General features: G+C 45.0%; 1 protein-coding gene across 7 annotated transcripts in view; it reads left to right on the top strand.

Annotated features, from left to right (window-relative positions):
• Positions 1–9,850, top strand: part of Prr5l (proline rich 5 like) — a 144,788-nt gene that overhangs the window by 75,228 nt on the left and 59,710 nt on the right. The window lies entirely within an intron of this gene.

Below are 9,850 nucleotides of genomic sequence, written 5' to 3'. Positions count from 1 at the left end.
CGGTCGATCTGCCGGCTGGGCCATCTGAGCCCGCGGCGGTCCTTTTCCTTTACGTCTTTCGCGCCCGCCCCGCGTTTGGCCGGGTTTTTCTCCGAGCGCCTACTGTGCGCGCTCGATCCGCGAGCTGCTGCGCGCAGAGGGCGCTCTGGAGCCGCGTTAGGGGCTGGACCTGCCCTTCCCAACTCTCCTGCCTATTATTTTCAAAAGGGCTTTCCACCCTGGGTCAGAACAGGCTGTGTACTTGCGACCTGTGCTTCCGGGACTAGGCTCCGGGGTGCCTCCCTGGTTGGCGGTAGGGGTATCCCCAGGTTCCACCCGCCCCCTTGCCCTCGATCACATGCTGCAGCTCTTTGCTCTCAGAGTCTGGAGCCCGCGTTCTGTTTGTCAGCAGTAAGGCTGTATTTATAGACACCACTGCAATCCTGCGGTGTGCAAGGTTTCAATTACAGCTCAAGACGGGTGGTTCGCGCCTAGTGGCTCAGCTGGACGTCTGCGCCTGAGCCCTTCATGGCAAATGTTCTGGGTATCCCCGCTGGGGCGGAGTTCTGGACCTGTTGCCCAAGCAATACTTGCAAATCAGATGGCCCCTGCTAGGACCAGAGCAGCCCAGTGACAGCCATGGTCTCGCTGGCTTCCATCCCCCCACCCCTGCAGGACGCAGGTGAACCTTGCAGATTGCCCTTTCTGACCTCCCTTTGGTGATCTTGAGCACCGAAGGTTTGCAGTCGCAACATTTCATTGCCCCACCAACTGCAAAGTTTCAGAATGCTGAGCTCTAGTAAACTGCAGCAGATGGGTCAGGAGGGGAAACGGAGATTGCAGAAACTAATTTAGCCACATTTTGAATTTAGACCAGTGCGTGTTCCCAGTGCAACTGAGAAAGGTGCTCCTTGTGGACCCAGCAGGTCAGACTGGTTGCAGAAGGACCCCCACAGAGTGGTTTCTGGAGGACCAGCCTTGCAGATGAGAGAAGCAATGCTTGGTCAATCCACAAATTTATCTTCAGTTTTTCCATCCTCAGCCATTGTCCTTTGTGTTTCATTGATGTTTCAAACAGCTGGAACCATTAATGTGGAAAGGAAGAAAGGCACTAAGGAAAACACAGGCTCAGTAACTCTTGCCTGAGTCTACCTCATTTCTCAAGGATTAGGCCTCCTTTCTGGCAGGTCCAGAGAACGATAGGTGTATATGCATTTCAGTGGGTGAGATGTCAGTAATGCTCTGTTTGAACATGATGTAAATGTTCCCCTTATATAAAACTATAGGAGGGTGCAAACACCTCCTATACTGACACTAGGATACTGATAATTTATGATCCTTACCATACACTGAGGTAGGGATTGTTACATACTCATTATGCAGGAAAGCTCACTGGGGCTTAGGGAAGTTGTCGAAGGCTAAGGCGGAAGCACAGGGATGGCTCTCAGAATGGATTCAGATTGTTACCCCAGGCTTGTGGGCTGGGGATGACTTTCCCTTCGATTCCCTGCTAATTGATTATATCATCTTATTGTTGATTTCGTTGGTGGCTTTTAAATTTGATTCTTTTGGTAATGTCATCAAATGGCACAGTGATGGAAAAAAAAAGGACTAATTTTACCTTTAGAAAACTGTTATACTATCTGAAAACTTGATGCTGAGGGTCCAGAATAATCTTCAGTTTGTTCATTTAATGTATGCTCAACATATAAACTATAGAAGATTGAGTTCATTAAGGATTCTGTAAATCTCAATCTGTTTTCAGATTTCTCTGTCCTGAGGAATTGTGTTTGTGTGTGTACATTTCGCTTGTGCTACCCATATACCACATAAAATATGCAGATGTCTTTCCGAAATTGCAGCCTTTTTCCTTTTAATTCTTTTTGCACAGTTAGACCAATGCAGAGTTGATTTGAGAAACAGCATCTGGGTCCCTCTGCAATGGTCCTCCAATGTCTGCTGTTAAAAATTTTGTTCCTTAGATTTGCTTGTCTATGTGCAAAATGTAAATTCTTGTTAAAGGCAGTGCTTATAGATATGATCATTGGTTAACAAGTCACTGTGAATTGATATCTCAGTTGCTGAAACTGGAGAGCAAAATATTGTGTGCGGCGTAACAGGTTTGGAATCTGGGAACGGTGAGAATGGCACCTTGTTAAACAGGAAGTCATTGTTTTGTGAGGGAAGCGTCCATATTGGGAGCCGAGAAGTAGGCTGGGGGCATAGATGACACAAAGTAATGATGGGACATCAGAAACGAACTTGAATGAATTTACACCTTGGCAGAGCCTAGGGATCTAAGACTTACTTTGAAACTCATACGGTTGGGACAAATGTGCTGACCACTTTATTGGGCCCCTACTGTGAGTCAGGTCTAGCTGTGATACTGGTATTTGAGCCTCCCCAAAACCTGCGCATGTAGTTATTATTTTCTTCATTTTAAGTGGAGAAAACAGAAATTCAGAGAAGTTTGTGCATTTCTCAGTGTCACACAGCCTTTAACTTAAATCTCTTGTTCTTTCCTGTACATTTTATTATCTATTCTTGAAGGTCTTTCATGCAGAACTCAGAGTCCCAAGTTCTCAAGAAGGGCGTAGTGGTTCATATGGATGAGAAGTCAATGCCAGAGCCATGTCTAAAATGAAGAGCTAGGAGGTGCTGGAACTGTGGAGGCTGAAGGGACAGTCTGGGTGATTGTGACAGTAGGTACAATAGGTGATCCATGGAAGGAAAGACTGATCTTTCATGTAGAGAATTACAGGCATTGGCCTGGGAAGGGATGGCTCTCCCTCTGGTGATTGACAGGCCGGATGAGGTTCCCAGAGGGGAAAAGTGGGGGCGTGAGTACCCTCATTTCTTGGAATGCCTCTGTTATTCAGTGCCAGCTTATGGCCTGTATAAATTAGGGCGCCTGAGAGACCTGTTTCCTTTTTAATTGGACTGGGCTCTTTGAGGTAACAGTCACCCAATCTCCCTCTTTAAATATTCTTTTCTTATGCTTTGCCAGTTTATGGCCTTTGTAGATCAATCCTTGGATTCATTTAGGGGAGAGAGAAGGAGAGGAAAAAAAAAAAAAAAAAGCAAAGGTTAGTGATTACCTAAATTGGATTAAGTTCTGTCTAGCAGCGTTTAAAGAAATACTGCCTGCTCTATAATTACCATCAACTAGGAATTTAAATGGCTATTAAATTTAAACTGACTCTTTTTTTAAACCGTGATACTTCCAGCCCTAACATACTCTGGAATTTTAGAGACTTACTGTATTCATCAAATGTGTGGAGGGCATTCTCTACCTGCCCCTCCCCTGCTTTAAAAATACTATATTTCTGTAGCAGACTAATACGTGATACCATTATATACCGGCTTCATTAAAAGCAGAAGTTCATGTTCAGCTGGCATCCTCTGGAGAGCCCAGTCCACTGAGTTAACTCCGAAAGGTTATGGAGAATAATGGAACACATCGGCTCTCTCTTATTTTTTTGACTGTGGCCCAGGGGAAGCCCTGGGAAACATCTACCCCCTCTGCTGTCTAACCTATCATGACTACTCATGCAACTTACTCTACATATAATTCTGTGTTGCATAAAATTACATATTTACTTATGACCAGTCTCCCCAGCTTCCATTCTCCATCTCTTTCCTCAATTTTGAGCTGTCAGTATAAGAATCTCTCTCTCACACACACATCAGTTGTCATCAAGTCCATTTTCGCTGACTGCCAAACAACAGGCGTGGGTTTTTCCTTCTTCCTTCCCTTGTCTCGTGGAGAACTTTCTCCAGTTTCGCTCATTCTTTGTTGTCACTTGTTGAAGGCATCTCTGTCAAGACTTTTGAGTTCCTCACAAAGAGGAAAATGAGGGGACTCTTTTTTGAGTTCCTTCAGTTGTTTATGGAATTGGAGTAAATGTCAGCTTGTGGGGCCTGGAAGAATAGCTGAAAGAAGTTTTTCTTGTCTTCTATCCAAGGACTGAAAGCAAGAAATCTGCTATTGGTTCTGACGTGGGCCTGTATTAGTATGAACTAAGACGCCTTAGACCTTGTCATGTCCTGCTCGTGACCTCGGCCACATAAATCCTTCGAGTAAACCCTTTCACGCTGGCTGTTTGATTCTAAAGACTCTTTTGGAACTGGATCAGCATCATTCCCCAAATATCTGTAAGGGAGACCATGTGGACTTTTGCCATCTTTCATCATTCGGAACACTCAGCTTCATCAGGCTGGGTACCGGGAGTGTGAGAGCCCCTTGGGTGTTTTCCCTGCAAAGTATCTGGAGGCAAAATTATGGGTAAACATGGTAATCCTTTGTAATGATCGGGATAATTCTTTTTTTAAAAAACATTTTTCATGAGTTGAACAATAGGTTCTTTTCAGGCCCCAGAAAAACCATCGTCATGACCTCTCCTTTCACCTCTGGCCCAGGACACACCTCCCAAAGGTCAACTTCATTGTTTCAGGAAGACAGAGTCATTGAACGAGCCTAAGCTTTGGTCCTAACTGGCATCTGAGAGTGAACACAGGCCAGAGAAATGGAGACCTGGAATCTGGTCTCCACTCTGCCACAAGCAAGCTCTGTCACTGTGGCCCAGTTTCTCAGCTGTTCTGGGCCTTGGTTTTTCTATCTACAAAGGAGTGAGACCGGCCTGCTATGGAGAGGCCTTTTCCTGATGGGTAAGGAAGCCTGGGTCCAAAGCTGTGCTTCTCACAGTGCAGGCTCGCTAAGCCACAGAATTAGAGTCAGCAGGTCTGGGCCGAGGTCTGAATCCCTACTGCATTGCAGTTGGTGTTGACTTTGCTGATTCTCAGACCACAGTGAGTGGCAGACTTCAGAGGCCTGACCAGGGTTGCTCAGCCTCAGCCCTGCTGACATTCTGGGCTGGAGAGTTCTTGGTTGTGAGGCTGTCCTGTGCATTGTGGGGCATTGAGCAGCAGCCTTGGCCTCTACTCACTAGATACTCATAGGACCCCTACCCTTACCCTCCACAGTGAAGACAACCAAACCTGGCCCCATACGTGCTGAATGTATCTTGGGGGTCAGGGGAGAAAGTCACCCCAGTTGCAAACATTGGTCTAGACCAGTGGTATCAAGCTTAGTTGTGCATCAGAATTTCTGCAGGAAATTTGGTACAGATTTCCATACCAAGCTTAAGGGCTAATGTGTCAGCATTACCAGAGGGAGGCTCAAGAGTCCATCCAGCTGTCCCTTCTTAAGCACATTCTCACTTTCTTTGGTTTCTGTTACCAACGGTGACCCATGTTGCAGATATTAAATGGGAAATTCCATTTAAGCAATCCATACGTTTTACATTGCACACCTTTCTGACTAGTATGATGAAACTCATGCCCTTCTAGTCCATCCTACTTGGGATGTGCCTTTGTGCAGCATGTCCATGTTGTATACACTACCTGCCCATTAGTCATTCGGTAGCCAGCAAGATTATCAGGTCAACTATAATTGGTATTGCAGCTTTTATGTACAAGTAGCCCTTGCTTTCAAGACAAACTTTTATTACAGTATGTGAAGTGTGATCACACAGTGTAGTCGATGTTTAAATGAAGACATTTATTACAGTAAAATGCCATTTATTCCTCTCAAACTACCCCCCTCCCTCGCTTTGAACACACCTACCCCGTCATTCTCGCCGTCTTTCTGAAGCAGTTCTGGAAGTCCTCTTTCATCAGGGTCTTCAGTTGCGCTGTCATGGGGCCTCCATGTCCTGAATTGATTCCAAATGTTTAGCTTTCATGGTCATTTAGACTTTGGGAAAGAACCAGAAGTTGGACAGTGCCAGATCGGATGAATAAGGTGGATGAAGACGCAATGTAATAGAAACTGTAAGCATTTTATTTATTTATTTATTTTTTTTTTTGGTGCCAGTGATCGAACTCAGGTCCTTGCGCTTGTGAGGCAAGTGACAGAACCACTGAGCTAAATCCCCAGCTGTAAGCATTTTAAATTGATCCAGGACACTGCGTTAGTCACAGGAAAACATGTATGAAAGGGGTCTTCCAGAACTGCTTCAGAAAGTGGCAAGAATGATGGGGTAAGTATGCTTGACAGGATCAGGAGTATTTTGAGAGGGATTAATGGCAATGGGTCTTTTACTGTAATATATTTTTATTTAAACATTCATTATATTTCTGATTACTCCTTGTAGTGTTATATTTGTTCTGTCATTATTACTTTTCTCTTATTGTGTTTAATTTATAAATCAAATTTCATCATAGGTATGTATATACGGGAAAACCATAGTATATTGGGGGCTCAGCACTACCCGCAGCTTTAGGCACATATCCCCTGTGGATAAGGAGGAGCAAATTTACTCTTTAATAAAAAGATGATGGAGGTCTCCTGGCATTCTTCTTTTCAACATTCTGAAAAGGTACAAGTCCTAGACTCAAGTTCTGGTGCTCTAGCTGTAGGTATGTAGGCAAATTACTTAACTGCTTTGCACCAGGAAAATATGCCCTCTAAAATAGAGATGATAATAATGTCATCAAAGGGGCTAACCTGAAAAAGAGCTTTAGGAACTCTTTGAAGCACCGTGAGGATAGTAGAGGTGAGTGTAACACCTCAGGAATCTGGAGTTTTAGTTTATTGCCCCATTACTTTATTTTTCTCAGGGCTGTATTCATTTTCCCACAGGCTAGCTCAGCAACCCTCACAGCCCCTCTCTTCATCATGCTTTTTGCCCTTGCAGACATGAGCTATGTACATTTTTCTCTCCACTCACGCTAACACAGCTCTCTCAGACTTGGAGCCCATGGGCCAGACTTCGATGGCAGACATATATTGTTGGGCATATATCATATTTTGCGGGGCTAGAAAAGGATTATTTTCTGCAGTTGTCGAAAGTTGAGAGTGTTGACATAGAAACTCAGGTTTCCAGCTTTTCTTTCAAAAACAAAAGGAAGACAAGGTGCTCTTTAGTTGACTGCTGTCCCCCACCTGGTCCTCTAAGCCCCATCGTGTCCCCAACCTGGACCCCTATAGACATGGTTTGTCCTGTCTTTTGCAGGCTTTCCTTTCTTTTTCATTAATCATGACCAATGACTAGTTCTCTTTCCTTTGTTGCTGTTATTTTTAGGAACTCATTTTTATAGCCAATGTAGTAGGTATACTAGATATTTGTTAAAATGTGATGTTTACATCTTAGCCCAGTGTCTCTTAGAAGATCCTGCAGACTCCTTGAATTTTTAAAGCTCTTACTTATAAAAGCTTATTTTTTCCCCCAATCCTCCATGCCCATATTCTTCAGAGTGGTGGTCAAGGAAACGGAGAGCCCACATTTACAGGTTGACCATGCATCAGCTTTGCCTCGTAATTCTAGAATGTGATTTAACCTCTGCCTCAATCTTGCCTCCACGGCCTGACTTCAGTCACAGCACTCGGTGTGGAGTTGCATTTGTAGAATTACTTTTAGGTATTTCCAGCAACTGGCTAGGAAGGCTGGGAGCAGATACGGTATTCGTCTTTGTCCCTTGTGGCTTCCTTTACTCAGCTCCTGGCACACATGTTGGAGCTTCAGGAATTAAATGGACTGGAATGGGACTCATACCCTTCATGAAAAGACTGTGTTGGAACACTATGCAGCACATTTTTATCCTTGGTACACACCTGGAGAGAAGTTTCCCTTCCCTTTACTCCTCCACTTGTGAGAAAGCATTTCCCCTTATTCTGAATGAGAGAGTGGAGCTGATTTTTAGCAGATAGCACCTTTTAGCCTAAAGCACATTTTCCCGCCTTTGAAGCACCCACTAGCTTTCAACCGCTCTCTCACCCTCCCGGATTTAAATATGTTATGTGGCAGAAGTATAGTTGCTCCTGTAATGGTCAGTCTCGGCTACCGCGTGTGTCTAGACTTTCTGGCTTATCACCTGGTAGGCACCGTGGAATCACTCTGGGTGACATTTACGGGCCACACCCAAAAAATCTGTGCTCTAAGAAACTTAATATTTAAAGTGGCTTAGCGATGAGTAAATAAGATGTGCGGTATTTCCCACAATTTTGCTTTACTTACCGAGGAAGGGGATTTTTCTGATGATTATACAGTGGTTTGCAGCCCCAGATAGTGATGTGATGATATAATTGCTTCTCGGTGGAACTAAATTGTCGGTGTTCTGCGTCCTGCGGACATTTAGTGAGCACTGGTGAGCAGCGATAAAACCCTTGAACTTGCATCCTGTCTGCTCTAATATTTACTCTTGCCCAAATTTGGATGTCTAGATCCTTCTTTCTGTGTTCGGTTTCCAGGGAAGCTCTGAGGAAGTTGTCTCCTGCTTCCTGGTGAGCCTTTCCCTGGTCCAGACTTGACCCCTGATGTTTTTTTGTCTGTACGAGTCAGTGTGTGTCCCCTGGCTGGCTTTGGTCTTGTGAGAGTTGTGAAGGTTGGTCCTTAATCAAAAGAAGCGCTCTGCTCTGCAGCCTGCACCACAGTTCTGCTGCGCTTGGAGAGTCCACCGCCAGCAAGCAGTCCCAGGATCTCTGCCACACAGCCTAGGTCCCCACCCTGGGTAATGCTTAGATGACCCAAGTTCTGACAGCAGTGAAGAGACAGTTTGGGATCGCTCAGAAATGAGAAGGCTGCTCTGCCTATAAGCTCAGAATACTACTTACCTTTCATACCATTATTTAAAAATATTGGTTTGGGGATGTAGCTCAGTGGTAGAGTACTTGCCTAGCATGTATAAGGACCTAGGTTCAATCTCCAATATTTAACACATTTGTTTATTTATTCTTTTGTGCTTTCTATTTGCCTGGCCCAGGATACAGTGGTGAACAAGTTCAGCAAGGCCTTTGCCTCTAAGGAACTTCCAGTCTGCCAAAGCTGGTCAGAGACTGACCCCATGAAGAGGCTCGATGACTTCAACTTACAGAAACAAAGTCTCGAGCCTGCTCTCAAATTTAAAAAAATGAATAATAATAATCAAGTAGAATGGGTCAGTGTGAGGACCCTGGGTTCAATCTACATTACTGAAAAAAATAATTTTTTTAAAAGAAAGAAGAGTGTTTCTGAGCAGGGCAGCACACTGCCCTGGTGAGGTAGAAAGTGGTGATGGTGTCCATGAAGGCAGTCGACGGTGGTGTGCAGGCTTCTGGGTCACAAGCAGAGGGGTTGGGAGCTCGGTTTTGGACTCATAGCATTTGATCCTTTGTCTTCTTCCTAGTCTTATGCTTTTGGTCAATGGAATCCCTGTGCTTAGCTTTCTTCATCTACAAAATGGGAGTAACAAAACCACCTCATTGGTTTGGGTTGGAAATTAACTGAGATAATAAATGCAAGTCAATGCCTGGCAAAAAGGCCTGCCTGTCATGGCCTGCCCGTCATGGCCAGCCTTTTATATTTTTCTAATCAGCAATAATAGTGAAAGTGAAATAGCCATGATAAGACGGTCTTGTCACAGGAGTTCCACCACTCTGAGAATCCTACTTCTGACCAGGTTTCCACAGAATGCGGTGGTGGCGGGGGCGGGGGTGGCGGCGGCATGGAATCCAGGTCTAATTTCCTGTGCTGGCTCGGAGGGTTCTGCGTGGTGTATGTTTCTGTCAGTGCTACCTTGGGGGCTGCTGGCTTACCCCGTCTCTTTGAAGAGTGAGTCTGGGGTGTATATAATACTACAAGGGGTTTGTGGCTACACAGAGAGATCAGTGATAGGTGCCCAGGATGTGTGGCTCCCGGGGCAGGGTCTGTGAACGGAGCTAGTGGGGCTGAAGATGATCCAGGCCAAGGATGTAACTGCTAAGTCACAGACCCAGCGCAGTGAAGTGATTTGTCCAAGGCCACGGTTGCTGGTAAGGACGAACTTATGTTACACATCGCAGAGGCTCTGGGGAAAAGACCAAAGGGATCAGCAGAAATAAAACAGTGATCAC

Source organism: Fukomys damarensis, unplaced genomic scaffold (genome assembly GCF_012274545.1).
Source record: "Fukomys damarensis isolate Sample0158 unplaced genomic scaffold, DMR_v1.0_HiC HiC_scaffold_27, whole genome shotgun sequence".
NCBI lineage: Eukaryota > Metazoa > Chordata > Mammalia > Rodentia > Bathyergidae > Fukomys > Fukomys damarensis.
Note: the sequence above shows the minus strand (reverse complement) of the source record. Positions and strands in the feature narration are given on the sequence as shown.